The sequence below is a fragment of the Pan paniscus genome, chromosome 8 (genome assembly GCF_029289425.2).
Source record: "Pan paniscus chromosome 8, NHGRI_mPanPan1-v2.0_pri, whole genome shotgun sequence".
Lineage (NCBI taxonomy): Eukaryota > Metazoa > Chordata > Mammalia > Primates > Hominidae > Pan > Pan paniscus.
In genome coordinates, this window is record NC_073257.2 from 59,894,988 (window position 1) to 59,909,351 (window position 14,364).

General features: G+C 52.9%; 2 long non-coding RNA genes across 2 annotated transcripts; one reads left to right on the plus strand and one right to left on the minus strand.

Moving 5' to 3' along the window:
- Positions 1-254: 254 nt before the first annotated feature.
- LOC130540535 (uncharacterized) lies at positions 255-7,698 on the minus strand. Its single transcript, XR_008954526.1, has 4 exons — positions 7,310-7,698; positions 7,157-7,215; positions 897-968; positions 255-333 (listed from the first exon to the last, which is right to left on the minus strand). It is a non-coding gene; the product is annotated as an uncharacterized LOC130540535 (long non-coding RNA).
- On the plus strand, positions 354-1,442 carry LOC130540536 (uncharacterized). Its single transcript, XR_008954527.1, has 3 exons — positions 354-395; positions 586-742; positions 976-1,442. It is a non-coding gene; the product is annotated as an uncharacterized LOC130540536 (long non-coding RNA).
- Positions 7,699-14,364: the final 6,666 nt, after the last annotated feature.

Here is a 14,364-nt window from a genome sequence, read left to right on the forward strand (position 1 = left end):
ACCTGAGAGGCCCACGTGGAGAAGGTGGAGACCCTAGAGGTCCTGGATTCTGGCTCCTGGCACACAGCCTCCAATCCTCATCCACCAGTGCCAGCTGGAACAGGATCAAGCAGGCCCAGGTGCCTGCTGCACACACTACTTTTCTGGGACTGCCTGGGAACTGTGTGCTCTTTCTGTCCTCCCCAGGGTGTATCTCATTCCAGTGCAGGGCCTCTGGACAGCCCAGGTTGGTGGCATCCCCACCCTGGTACTCACACAGGTGGTGCTCTTCATAGTGATGTCATTAGAAAGGACATTTCTGCCATTGTTCAGGCTGGCTTCAACAAAGACCTCCTTAAAGCACAGAAAGCGAAGATGGTGAGAGCCAGCCCGGAGAGATGCAGTTCTTGCCCTTGGTGAGTAGACAGCATGGGTAATGCTCTCATTCCCCAAAGCACTGAGGTCAACCTCAGCAACAATGGCCAAGGGGGATGTGGGTCCAGCAGCGAGGGGCCCTGCATGAGATTTCATGTCATTGTGACTGTGTCCTAAGTGACCACAAATGGCTGCTTGGTGTCAACCATTCTGGCTCTTCTGTATTTACAGTGTCCATTGGCTTAACTCTGAAAGGCGACCTGGAGCAACGGCACCATTTCTCGGGCAATCATCTCCTGCATCCTGCCCTCCTCACAGACCCTAGGACACTGCAGATCCCTAGGACACTGCAGATCCCTGAACACCTTGGGGGCCACCAACAAGGGAGGTGAGCAATGTGTTCTCAGCCCAGCCGCAGACACGTGCTGCCCCAGCAGGGGAGCATCCACATTCTGTACACCTCACAGTGCCCAACTGTGACCCCTGGCCTCCTGCCCTCTAGAGCCTCCTGCCCTCTAGAGCCTCCTGCCAGGGATACTTACTGTCCAGGTTGTTTTTAATCTTTGGTCCAGGGCAAGTCATGAAAGTCTTGTCCATACTGATTGTTTTTTTTTCTAAAAGGAAATGACATGGGAAGAATGTCGATGCACATGTTCGTCCACTGTTCCTCCCACCTCCGGTCCTCATCACGCAGAGCGGACCCTGTGGTCCACGACTGGCATCTGGGCTCTGCTTTCCTATTGCAGAGACCCCTGTGAGCACCCGCCACGCCCAGGCCCTGTGCAGCACTCTGATGTGTAACAGGAAAGGCAGGCAGAGTCCCTGCTCTCAAGGACTCACCTTTAAGGACTGCATGGGAGACAGACAACAAAATTAAAAATAGAGAACAAAATAGATGGCAGAGTGCAACGTGCTGTGATGTCCATGAGCAGAGGGAAGGAGAGGCACAGAGAGAAAGGGACAGCCGCTTCGTCACAGGCGACCAGAAGCATTCGTGTGATGTTCCACAGTTTCTTCAATCCCATTTCATTTTCTTTTTCTTCCATCATATTTAAGCAAAATTAAATTTATTATGTTGTAGTTGAAAATGTTAATAGCACTTGTCTTTGGGTTTGAGATTTGGGGCAATGTTTTTATTCATTATGTTTTGTCTATGTTTCTTTTTTCTACATTGTATCATTTTTATAATAAAATATAATTAACACTTTAAAAATAATTGTACATATGTATAACAAAATATAATATTATAATTTTATAAATTAAAATTTCATGTATACATAAAATTACTTTCTATTGTTTTTCTCTTTTTCATGTAGGTCAGGGTTACTATGGACAAAATGACTCATTTCCACATGGAACAATTTGTTGACCTGAACACAATGGTCAGATTAGCCATGAATTTCTAAACTGTTGACCTCTTCCTTGGTGCTGATAAAGATAACGATCAGGAAACAGATTCACTTTGAGAGATGGAAAGAGTGGGATTACTAGGGTAAAAATCCCCAAGATGTGTGACCTGACTGCAGAATGGCATTCAGGAGAGCTCAGGGAGCTCCTGGGGAGGGCGGGTGGCACTGGCACCCTGAGGCCATGGCTTAGGGTCAAGATGGGCAGAGGGCCCAGCAACACCGGGCTGCTGGGAAAAGAGTTTTCAAACAGATTAACCAATTAAACCCATACTTCAGTCACCATATTAAAAAATTTCTTAAATCACAAAAACATAGCCTATAAAGACAGAAAACATGAAGCATATAGAAACATCAAGCTTTGAATATGTCTTCTTGCTTCCCTATTTCTAAAATGTTTCTCGAATGTTTTCTTCAGAGGAAAATGTAATTAATGACAAAGTCACACTCCTCAGTGCATCCGAGCTCCCTGCAACAGGCAGCCATGCCCGGCCACTTCTGCACAGGCACCAACCAGGAGCAGGGTGGCCATCTGCAGAGGTACCCAGGACTGTGGCATGGGCTTTCCTATGCGAGACCTGGTGCTGGCCCACCTTGGAGAAAAAACTAGTGCCCTCCAGGAAACCAGTGCACCCACAGGCGGGCAGAGGAGGCATCTGAATGGACTTCCTGGGGGTAGGCAGGGCCATGCCTTCCCCAAAAACCATCATCTCAGGGACGCAGAAGGCCCCCACTAGGCAGATAGATCTCCTGGGTCTACTCTCCAGGTGTGTGGCACTGGGAAGCTCTTCCATCACCCCTGCCCTGGCTATCCACCCATGCAAAGGAAATGCAGTAAGGCTGCTTTGAGAATTCATGGAGATATTGAGTGTGAGGCACTTGGCACAATATCTGATATAAGAAGCATTCAATACCCAGTAGCTCTCCTTAGGAGGGGGCTGCTCCATCCCTAAGCCACTCCCACGAAAGTATACGTCAGTGGAATCTTAATGGCCTGAGACCATCTACACAACTCTGCCACATGAGAATGTGACAATGACAGCCTCTGCCCCTTTCTATATACTCAGGGACAGGAGGAGAGATGGCTGAGAAGCATCCTGCAGGGAGAGGAGTCATTCCAAGTTTACTAGATGACCCTGAATAAGAGGCCATTGAACATAACATGATCAGATGGAATGAATGTAACAAGGGGTCAAGAGGAAGAATTGAGGGGGATGCAGAAAATCCAACTGCACCCCGGGCACTCAGCGGGGAAGAGCACACTCCCTCAGGACCCAGGGCACATTGTCTGCCTAGACTGTGTGCTTCCTCAGGCCACTCCCCAATTGCAGAGGTCCCCGGATGCCTGAGTGTTGCCAAACAATAGGAGAGTTTAAAATATTATAAAGTCCATACTTGTGCCAGCTGCTCTACACAGGTGATCTTGCTTAGTTAGGTTGAGTATCCCTAATCTGAAAATTCAAAATCCAAAGTGCTCTAAAATCTGAAATTCTTTGAATGTCACCGTGATGCTCAAAGGAAAAGCTCATTGGATCATTTCAGATTTCAGAGGAGGCTACTTATCAATGACTTTGGTTTTGCTGAACTAGAATCTGCAAATAACTTGGTCCTGGCTCTTTGCATTATTAAAGTCATATCCGTGAATAATCACTTGCTTGGATTCTGCAAGAACAACACTCAAAAGTCTGAGTGAGGAAGAGTGGAGGGCTCTCTCCACTCTGACCTCCCTGCTCCTGGTGATCCATCCCCAAAACTGAATTCCCAGGGGGCTTCCCTACAAGGAAGTGGCTGTGTCTGAATGAACATCTGTGTGTCCACTGGACCAAATCCTCATCTGGTGTCACTGAGGGTCCACAAGGAGGTGGTTGGGCCTTGAGCCCACAGGAGGACTCCCACACCCTTCCTAATCCAAGGAACCCAGGAAAGGTACCCTGCCTCAGCCTCTGCATGGGGGCAGTTCAGCTGGAGCTTTCCACCCTGAAATCCTACAGTGCTCCCTCAGGCCACAGGGGTCAAGTCCTTGCAGTCCTGAGCAGTGTTGTAGGGCTGACAACTTACCAGAAGGGCAACAGGACACAGATGGAAGTCACCTGTGCTGGGGGTGGCGGTGGGGACTGGGACTCCCGCACACTGCTTGGTATGGCCTCCTGGACAGAAAAGCAACACTACTGAAGAACATTTCACAGGTGTGTGCCCTTAATGCAACAATTCCACTTCTTGTCTCAATCCCAGGGAACTACTGAGCCACATGCACAGAGAGGTCTGAGGGGATTTTCTGGGGGCCATAGTAACATTCCACATCTTCACAGGGTCTGCGGTTACACAGATGTGTGTGCTCTTGTCAAAACTCATCAGATGACACACAAGATTTGTGCACTGCAAAAAGAGAACTTAATAAATATTGTTCCCTAGTTAAAGATATACGAACTGAAGGGTTTAGGGGTAAAGTACCCTGAGGACTGTAAAATATTTTGAATGCATCCAAAAATAAGATGAATTGGTGGAGAGAAAGAGAGACAGTGAGAGGAAGACACGCATAGAGACAGGATAAAGCAAGCATGGTCAAGCATTAATTAAAAATCCCCACGATGGAAACAGGCGTGTACATTGCACAATCCGCTTGGCTGTAAAGTTTGAACATTTTAATAATGAAAGGTTAGAAGAAAAACAAAGAACTAAGTAAGAAAATTATGTTTGGACACAGACAACCAGAAGTCATGGTACATCCTGGGTGACAAGTGACTGATGAGAGGGACAGACCAAGCCCTTGGACTGCAGGAAGTCAGAGGGGCTGGTCATCAGGGAAGGCTTCCAGGACAAGGTGCCCTTCGAGCAGGGCTGCAAAGGGCAGGTGGGCTCGGCCTTTCAAGGTGAGGCAGGGCTTGCAGAGTGCCTATGCCCCACCTGGTCCCACCTCTGTACAGGGTGCCCAGAGCAGGGAGTGGCCCCTGGAGGGCCTCACTGCTCCAGGCTGGTCCTTAGCCCAGCAGAGGCCTCTGCCAGGCTGGATATGAGGCCCAGGGCTGAATGGGGGAGTCTGGGCTGCGTGCCTCCCTCCCTGGGCTCCTTCCTGGGCTCCCCGGAGCCCTCATGGCTTCTTGGTAGCAGCCTGCTGAGAGGGCTCATTCTGTTGCATTTGGGTTCCAGGCTCCTGCCTTGGCCTTTCCCTGCTGTGACTGTCACCCTCCATGTGGGGTGGCTTTGTACAATTGGCCAACAGCTGACAGATCAGGGCCGTGACTGCCAGGCCACATGAGCAGAGGCAGAGGGCTGAGCTGGTGGGCAGAGGGCACCTGTCACCTCGACTCGGCTGCCTCCAGTGAGGGGTGACGACTCACATCCTCACCTGGGGTTGACAGGGCTGCTCAGATGCCACAGCCTGTGCATGTCCAGGGGACATCATCAGAGGAGCGCAGCTGTCACACTGCTGCACGGCTGAGTGGCTTTAAACCAGGAACAGCAGAAAGAGACCCCGAGGGGGAGGGGAGCTCTCTCTACTCCACCCCCATCCTCAGCTCTGCATGGGGGAGAGGCGGGGTCGGGGACAGACCCCAGGACCAATCATGGAAGTGTCAGCGCAGCTCCTGTTTCTGGGACCTGCCAGCTCGCAGCCCTCTGCCAGTCCCTGCACAGCCCAGTGCCCTGGGACTCACGACAGGCCTGACAGCGTCCTTTCTGTTCATGTGAGGCACCTCTGGAGCTCACTGGAATTGGTCATGTGCCCGTGGAGAGCAGAGCTCAGACATGGACCATGTGTCTGTCCCCACAGCCTACTGCCAGGGTGCTCTGCAGTAAGGAACACGGACACCAGAGCCCAGCTACTGGAGGGCCTGGTGGTCTTGCTAAGGGCCTCATGCTGTACCCCTGGAGGGAGGATGCCCAGGGCTCTATTCCTTTGCAGCAGCTGCAGTTGTACAAACGTCAGCCATTCAGAGCCCCAGCCTACACAGACAGAACTCAAGACAGACAGGGGTCATCACAGAGGCCCTCACAGGGCTGTCTCCACACATGCCGGGACCCTGGCTGGCAAGAGGACATTCTCTCCACATCCCAGACAGCAGGGATGGGTGCTGGGATTTATCCTTTGGGGCCGAGGAGAACCAAGGGTGTTTGTGTGGATGGCTTTTTCAGGCTATGGAGGTTTCCTTTTGTTCCCAGGAACAGAAGGAGATGTTGACACCCCCACTTCTTGTTCCTCATCCCCCTGAGAAAATTGCCTGGTTCCTATTTCCCGTTTTGTTGATGTGGTAAATTACACAGATATTTCAGCTCCTACGCCTGCCTGGCATTCCTGAGATGAACCCTGACTGCTCCCGGCCTATGGGCCAGGTTAGCTGCTGTGCATGCCCACACCACATACACACAGATACAACACCCACACCACAAACACACTATACCACACACAACTAGCACACATATACCACAGACACAACATAAACATACTGTACCAGAAACATCCATGATCTACACACCATATACATACCACACACACCACACACCATACGTGATGCACAACACACACTCACACAGCACATACACACGCACAAACACCACATGCATCCAAACACAACTTCCACAGCACACACACCATACTGCGCACATTCACACACCATATACCCGCTATAGCCAACACACACACATCACAAAACACACCACACACGCCCTATGCCCGCTATAGCCAACACACACACATCACAAAACACACCACACACGCCCTATGCCCGCTATAGCCAACACACACACATCACAAAACACACCACACACGCCCTATGCCCGCTATAGCCAACACACACACATCACAAAACACACCACACACGCCCTATGCCCGCTATAGCCAACACACACACATCACAAAACACACCACACACGCCCTATGCCCGCTATAGCCAACACACACACATCACAAAACACACCACACACGCCCTATGCCCGCTATAGCCAACACACACACATCACAAAACACACCACACACGCCCTATGCCCGCTATAGCCAACACACACACATCACAAAACACACCACACACGCCCTATGCCCGCTATAGCCAACACACACACATCACAAAACACACCACACACGCCCTATGCCCGCTATAGCCAACACACACACATCACAAAACACACCACACACGCCCTATGCCCGCTATAGCCAACACACACATCACAAAACACACCACACACGCCCTATGCCCGCTATAGCCAACACACACACATCACAAAACACACCACACACGCCCTATGCCCGCTATAGCCAACACACACACATCACAAAACACACCACACACGCAATATACCCACTATAGCCAACACACACACATCACAAAACACACCACACACACCATATACCACACATGCAGCACATACCCTTCTTACTACAGCGGGGCCTCCTCAGTGCTCACCTCCTGCACACATAATGGAGGCTCCACAGACTTCACCTCAAGACACCTTGTGTTCCGATCTGGAATAGAGAGCGAGGTACAAAGGGGCAGGGAGTGTGAGCCTCAGGGCACAGGAGCCAGGCCCCCACCACCTCTCAAATTGGCCCCACTCACTCTGTCCACTAGGCCATGCTGTTCAGAAACTCCATGACCCACTGCAAACACGCGGTTCAGGCTGTGGGCAATTGCTGTTATCTTCAGAGAGGGAACGTGGCTTGGACCCCCACCCAGGAGGTGAGGATGCAGCAGGTCACAGGCTCAGGGGACAGTGTCTTGCCCCCATGCTTTGGGGGCAGCAGAATGTCAGGCTGTCAGGGCCACAGCCTTCTCTAGCCAGCAGCCCACTATCAGGGAGTGGGGAACTCTTCCGCCCCCCCTTTTGGTGTGGTGGGATTTCTACAACACGCTGTCAGTCACTTCTGCAGTGGCCAAGGGTTGGCCCAAATCACTTGGGGGCAAGTTAGATGACTGTCCTTTTGGTGGCCCTGGGAAAGCCGCCTGGGATGCCTTTCTCCACTCAGCTCCAGAGTGGTGCCTGGTTACCAGTTTAGAATGACCTGGCCTATCTTATAATCAGCCACACCCAGGGTGTAAACGGTGGCCCCCAGGCTCCCAGCCTTTCAGCCTAAGGGAAAGAAGGCATTGAGCATTAGTCATCAAAATAGGTGGAGCAAAATGCTGGTAACTGTGAACCCAGCTGGCTTCTTTGAGAGTCTCCTGAAATGCATTTGAAGGTATTGAGTATTAGTCATCAAAATGGGTGGAGCAAAATACTGGTAACTATGAACCTGACTGGCTTCTTTGAGAGTGTCCTGAAATGCATTTGGCACCTGTGCTCCACTGGTCATAGCAATAATCGTGCTGGTAACCTTGTTGTCTGCAGAAGAAGCAAGGAGTGACCTGCTCAGCAAAGGCACCAGGAGTGACCTCCAGAAGCTCCGGGACCCCTGCAGTTGGCTGGGCCCGCAGCACTGCTCATTCCAAGGCATGGCCAGGTGCCCCCACCTCATCCTCCAGGGGAGAGGCTGCCAAGACCCAAGCACCTGCCACCCAGAGACCCCTAGAGTGATGCGGGGCCTCAGCCTGGTACCCATTTTACAGAGGAGGGATGGAGAGGGGCAGGGCCCTTCCCATCACTCTGCCTGAACCCTCACCCACTAGCAGCCTGCACCACTTCTGCCTGAGGGCAGCTCCAGCCAGAGCTCCACAAGCACAGGCCTGTCCCACAGGCAGGGGGAGGAGCAGCCGGGCAGTCCCATGGGCAGAGCCTGCGGGCAGCCCTGCCAACATCTTTGGGCCCAGGAGTTCAGGACTCCAGGTCAGTGGCACCTGGGCAGGGGACCCCATGGCCACCTCAATGCCTTTCCCCATGAGCCCCGCCTCTTCCTGACAAGACCTGCAGCCCCACAGTGGGGAGGGGAGTCGGGGGCTGTGGACAGCCTTCTGTACCATCTGAGACACGATCAGGTGATGAAAGTCGCTTGAAGGGGACACGAGGAAGGGAGGAGGAAGACTAAGGTGTGTGCAAGGGGGCAAACCCCTTGGCTCTTCTCTTCCTTTTCACACAGCCCAGCTGGAGGGCAAGCACCAAAGGGTTATGAGCACCAGAACTGCACACGCAGGATCCCACACAGTTCTCAGAACTCCATGGAACGGGGGATTACTATGCTCATGGCACCGGGGGGGCACCTGGAGCTCGGAGCAGGTGAGCAACTTGCTCCAAGAAGCAGGGCAGGAATCTGCACACAGAACTCTCTGAGGCCCATTCCCAGCTCTGTTCACCCTACGGGACCACCATGGGGATAGCAGGAGGGCTTACCTCTGGAGTTGACACATTGAATCTGCTAATTTGCTTGTAAGGAAATGAAGATGTTCTAAGAATGCACAGTGAGGCGACCCCAGTAATACCCTAAGAGCATGAGGAACTAGAACACATTCTGTGAGCTCTAGTGGTCTGTACCATTTTACCTCCTTCCTGCATGAATGTGTGTCCATGAGACTCAAGATCCTCTGTTAAAGTAAGATGTTCATGGATTGTTTTTCTGAGAAAAATTAAAAAGAAAAAGATTGAGGTGGAGAGGGATGGAATGTTACAAAACAGCTCCCGAGCTCTCCTGGAGCCATTGTCTACTGTGAAGACCTCCCTGAATGGAGGAGGGTGCCAGGCACATACCTTATCATGCTCATTCATCGCTGTGACTTTGACTAGAGATATTTTTGTTTTCTCTGTCTCTGATCTGGTAAGCATAGTGGGAGGGAGGGTGTGGGGTTAGGGGCTGCTTAGCTGGTACCCTGGGTATGGCCTCGCTTTCCCTGAGCTCATGCCCGTCTCAGGGCACTTAGACTTTGGAGAGCTCATAAAGGCCCAGCATGAACCCTCCATGGTGAAGTGGGAGCATCCTATAGGTGTGTGACTACAAATCAGTCCCTTCCAATGGGACCAGCTTTCTTAACCCTAACCCCTAACCCCTAACCCCTAACCCCTAACCCTAACCCTAACCCAAGGGCATGCAACTGAGATTCAGGGACAGGCAATGGGACTGGCATTCCTAATCTTAACTCTAACCCTAATCCTAAACCTAACCCTAAGGGCTTCCCTTGTGTTGGGCAACGTATCCTTCAACAGGCAGGGCTGAGTTTGGAAAAGGCATCCTGCTAAGCCCCCAGCCCTGCACCCAGCACCCACAGCTCCAGACCCCTGACCCTGACTCAATCTCCTCCACTCTCTTTATCCTACCAAAGTAGCAAATCTGCTTAATAAGAGTGCTATGGCTCCTTGACTTCCTGTGCTCCTGAAACCAAAAGACCAAAGGCTGAAAGAAGCGGCCCCAAAGGGTGTGCAGGCAGCTGAGCACGGCAGGCTGTCTCGGGGATGTGGCCTGTCAGCCTCTGTTAAAGCAGACAGGACTGGTTGGGCCAGGCAGAGCTGGCTCTGGTGGCAGGACTGGGACAGGCTAATCCAATGTGATGGGCTGAGCCAGCACAGCAAGTCTGGGCCAAGCATGGACCCTGAAGGCTGGCTTCGCACTGCAGGAAGAGAGTCCCTGCCATGTGGGGGAGCTCTGAGAGCCTCAGCCCAGGAGGGAAGGTGGCCAGGCCCTGCCCAGCCCCTGCTGCCCCTCTGGGCCACCACCCAGAGTCCTTCCCCGTGAACTTGCTTTCTTCGCCCTCATGCCCACCTAGGTCTCCCTCTCCCAAACCCACAGCACATTATGCACAAACTCAAGCCTTCCCCCAGCTCAGGGAGCAGAAGCCCCGTCCCAGCTCTTCCTCAAAGCTGTAAGTGGGGCCCAGGCCCCCATCCAGTCCTCAGGATCCTCGGCTCTCTTCTGCGCTTCACCCTCTTAGTGCCCAGTTCCAGGCATTTGCATCAGAAGTGTTCTTACCTCCCGCCAATCAGGAGCTCTGCAGTGCCTCCTGCTGGGCCTGGGCACCCCTCTAGGCCAACTCCAGCTGCCTGAGCTTGCTCCTCCTGCCTTCCTCCAGCTCCCCAGCCTGGCCTGGGGCTCAGGACCCCACCCATGGTCTCTCCTGTCTGAGACCCACAAGGGGACCAAGCTCTTCTGCACTAAACTCTCCAGCACTCCCCCTGACCCTGACCCTGTCTCCCTCCCATAGAGAAGGCCAGAGCAGAGAGGGGCACACAGAGAGCAGCGGCCAGCACAGGCAGGTGTTCACAGGACACACACACCTGCCCACCAGCCCCCGCACTCTGGGGAAGGAGGTAGGGAAGAGGGAGGACAGGGGACAGAGAAGGTCAGGGAGGCCAAAAAATTCGGGAGCACAGGGGCTACAGGTAACAGTGCAACCAGGGGTCAGAGGGTTCAGGGGAACAGGCATTGGGGTCAGGGTGGGTACTGTGAGATGCCCTGAGCAGCCTGCCCTGTGTGCTGTCAGGCTCCCAACCAAGGTCTCAGGGAGCCCCACAGCTCTCTGGAGCTCCCTCTGGCCCAGCCTCTCAGGCCTCCGTTGGGGGCTCAAAGCAGCACTCCCCTGCCTGGGGTGAATGTGAGCTGTGGGACGATGCTGCCCTCCGTGGAGTAGGTGATGAAAGACAGCTACATTCTCAGGCTGGGGAGGAAGCACGTGGCCCTGAGAAGCCAGAGGCACCGGCTGCACTGGACCCAAGCACAGCCAGGGCGGTGAGGCCCACTCCCCACCTCCCACCCCAACTCTTCCATCTTGGGGCCCCTTGCTGGACACAGGGAGGTGAGATAAATGCAGTGGACTCTGAGGCCTGTGAAGACGAGGGATCCACAAAAGAAAGTCAGGATGGCAACTTGCTGTATCCCCACAATCCCAACACCCCCCAAAGAAACTCGAACTCACACACACCATGTACGCATACACACACATGCACGCACACACATGCGCAAACATGCATGCGTACCACACACACACAGTCACACATGGACACACACACACACACACCCCATGCTGAACAAGTAGGGAGATGCACACACAGCCCTCCCAGCTGGCCTCCCTTCTACTGGAAAATTCTTTGCCTCTTCACCCCATTCCCTCCTCCCCCTCCTCTCCCTCATTCCTCCTTCATCTCAGAGGAGTGACTCATCCTATTGGCGGCCATGCACACAGCCTTCCTTTCCTCTCCCTGACCCTCCTTCCTGCCGGCTGGCCCTCAGTGGCCCTCAGCGACCCTCAGCGACAGTGCTGCCATACGTCCCCAGCGGAGCTCCCCATGGATCCTGCCCTTGTTGCCCATTCATTTTACCCACAGTCATCAGACTTTTCTTCCTTAAGTGCCACCTTGATCATCCCACTCCTCTGCTCAAGAGCCTTCTCTGGCTGTCTATGGCTCACAGCAGGAAATCTCAGCTCCTTGGCCTGGCATAATGAGCCCCTGTGGCTTTGGCCTCAAACTGACCTTCCCAGCCCTCTCCCAGCCCTGCCTGAGCTAACCTCATTAGCTCAGCAAGCTAAGCCAAGCAAGACCACTCACTCCACCACAGGTCCCCTGTGGTGGGAAATATTTCAAGTTTTGCAGGGAAAATGTGAGGCTTGTGAATTAAGTGTTTTGTCTTTTCCATCCTGCAAGACCCAGTTCAAAGACCCACATCCCTGGAAGCCACTCTTGACTTTGTCGTTAGGAGTTCCTGCTTTTTCCTTTAACCTTCCATGTGAGTTCTTTGTCCCTTTCCTTGAACCCTCGGCACTGCATAACCCGGGGTTCCGGGACTGAGTCACTGATTTACCTACCTAATGTCCCTTCCCAGCCTGCGATGTCCCCAAGGGCAAACTTGGGGCTCAAGTATTCCCAGGGCTCACAGGCAGGAGCCAGCCAAGGCTGCCGAGATCCAATGGAACCAGTGAGCGCTGGCCTCATTCCTGTTTCAGAATGCCACCTTGTGCTCTGTGTCCCCCACCGAGGAACTCCCATGCCCACCCAATCTGATGGGTTGTGCTTTCTACCTGCCAGAGGAAAAGCTTCCTGCAGTGCAGGGAAGGCTGCAGCCTCACTTTACTTATTTCTCTGCAATCTCTTCTGTATTGCAGAGCCATAAAGGTCAAGGCAGGAATCCAGGCTCCTGGGCCTGAAAACAAAGGAGACCTGTGTTAAGGAGTTGAGGCACATCTGTCCGGTGGGCAGGTGTCTGTCCACTCCAGCCTCCTAGCAGTCTCTTAACAAGCTCCCCGACCCCAGCAGAGCTTTGGCTGGGGTACACCCCCAGCAACCACAGTGGATCATCTGGGTGGTGACTTTCATTAGGGTGACCACCCAGACCTGTCTGTCTGGGACCAACAGGCTTTCAGGGATGAGGTACATTTTTTGGCTAATAGTTGACTATTACCGTAGTCAGCTGACTAGGAGGATAGCTGACTGGTTACCTTAGCTGGGGACTGTGTAGATAAGAACTGTGGGAGGATGTCCCAGCTGAAAAGCCCTGAGCAATTCTGATATGCTGGCTCTCCTTGCTCCCACTTACCCGGGGGTTTATCCATCCCCAACCGTCTGTGATTGGATAGGGCAGAGCTCTTTGGAATCACGGTCCATCAGACGCCCCTTGAGAACAACAGACCCAGACCTGGTCCATCATTCCTCTGTTGGACTCTTGGATTCTTGGACATCAGACCTGACCCTTCGGTTGGGGATCCTTCTGGCAGCCTGTGTGTGACCTGCTAACCCTATTCATGACACCTCCAGATCCTGCTCACTGTCCCACATTTCCCAGCACCCACAGAGGGAGGTAGTGACGTTCCCTGTGGGAGCCTGGGCCTCAGGCAAGGGAGGATGTGCACTTTGGGCCATTTTGCCTCCCATATTTCTTATCAGCGTGCAAAGCCAAGCCGCTCTGGGCATGGAGAGCCTTCTCCAGCAGACACCACTGGGGAGGGAAGAAGCACACCTGGCCACTGCTGTCCTGGCGTCATCATTTCCCCAGCATCAGGGAGAGCCACATGCCCTTATTGTCCTGACTTCCAGATCTTACTGCTAATATTCTCCCACTTAGTCCCCAGACACAGAGTAAGGAGCTTGAAGGGGGTTGGAGCCTTGTGAGACTTCCATCTAGGTGGGGATCAATCACATCTGCCCTACCCGCCCAAGATGCAAAGGTCTTTGCAATCCCACAGCTCCGTCGGTATGTACAGCTTGGCAGAAATGGGAAATATTTCAAGTTTTGCAGGGAAAATGTGAGGCCTGTGAATTAAGTGTTTTGTCCAAGGTCCTGGAGATGGTATCAGTTAAAACTAAGGCTGGTGCCCTCATCTGAGTCCTTTCTCTGTATCTGTGTTGCTTTATGGTCTTTTGTGTATTATGTACTCAGGGGAGCCTACCAGGAGGCTCTTCTCCCCTCCAGCAATGACCATGTCTATAAATGTTTACCTCCTGAACATCATGCTTGTATGTGGTAGTTCTCATGCATCCAAGAGCAGCCTTCTCCCCTCCACTGTTCTACTGCCTCCTCTAGCCTGCATCTAAATCCGCATACTGTATTATTTTCATTTTACAGATGAAAAACTTGAGGCTCTGAACAGTCAAGCAATTTGTCACAATTTCCATAGCTGTGAGGCGCGTCTGTCTGGTAGGCAGATGTCTGTTCTTCCTCACCTACTCCACTGGGACTGGGGTCAGGGGGGCTACTGACCCCACCATGGAGGATCCAGGCAGGGCCCTTCATAAGCTCTCCAAAGCCTGAGTGCCCTGAGAC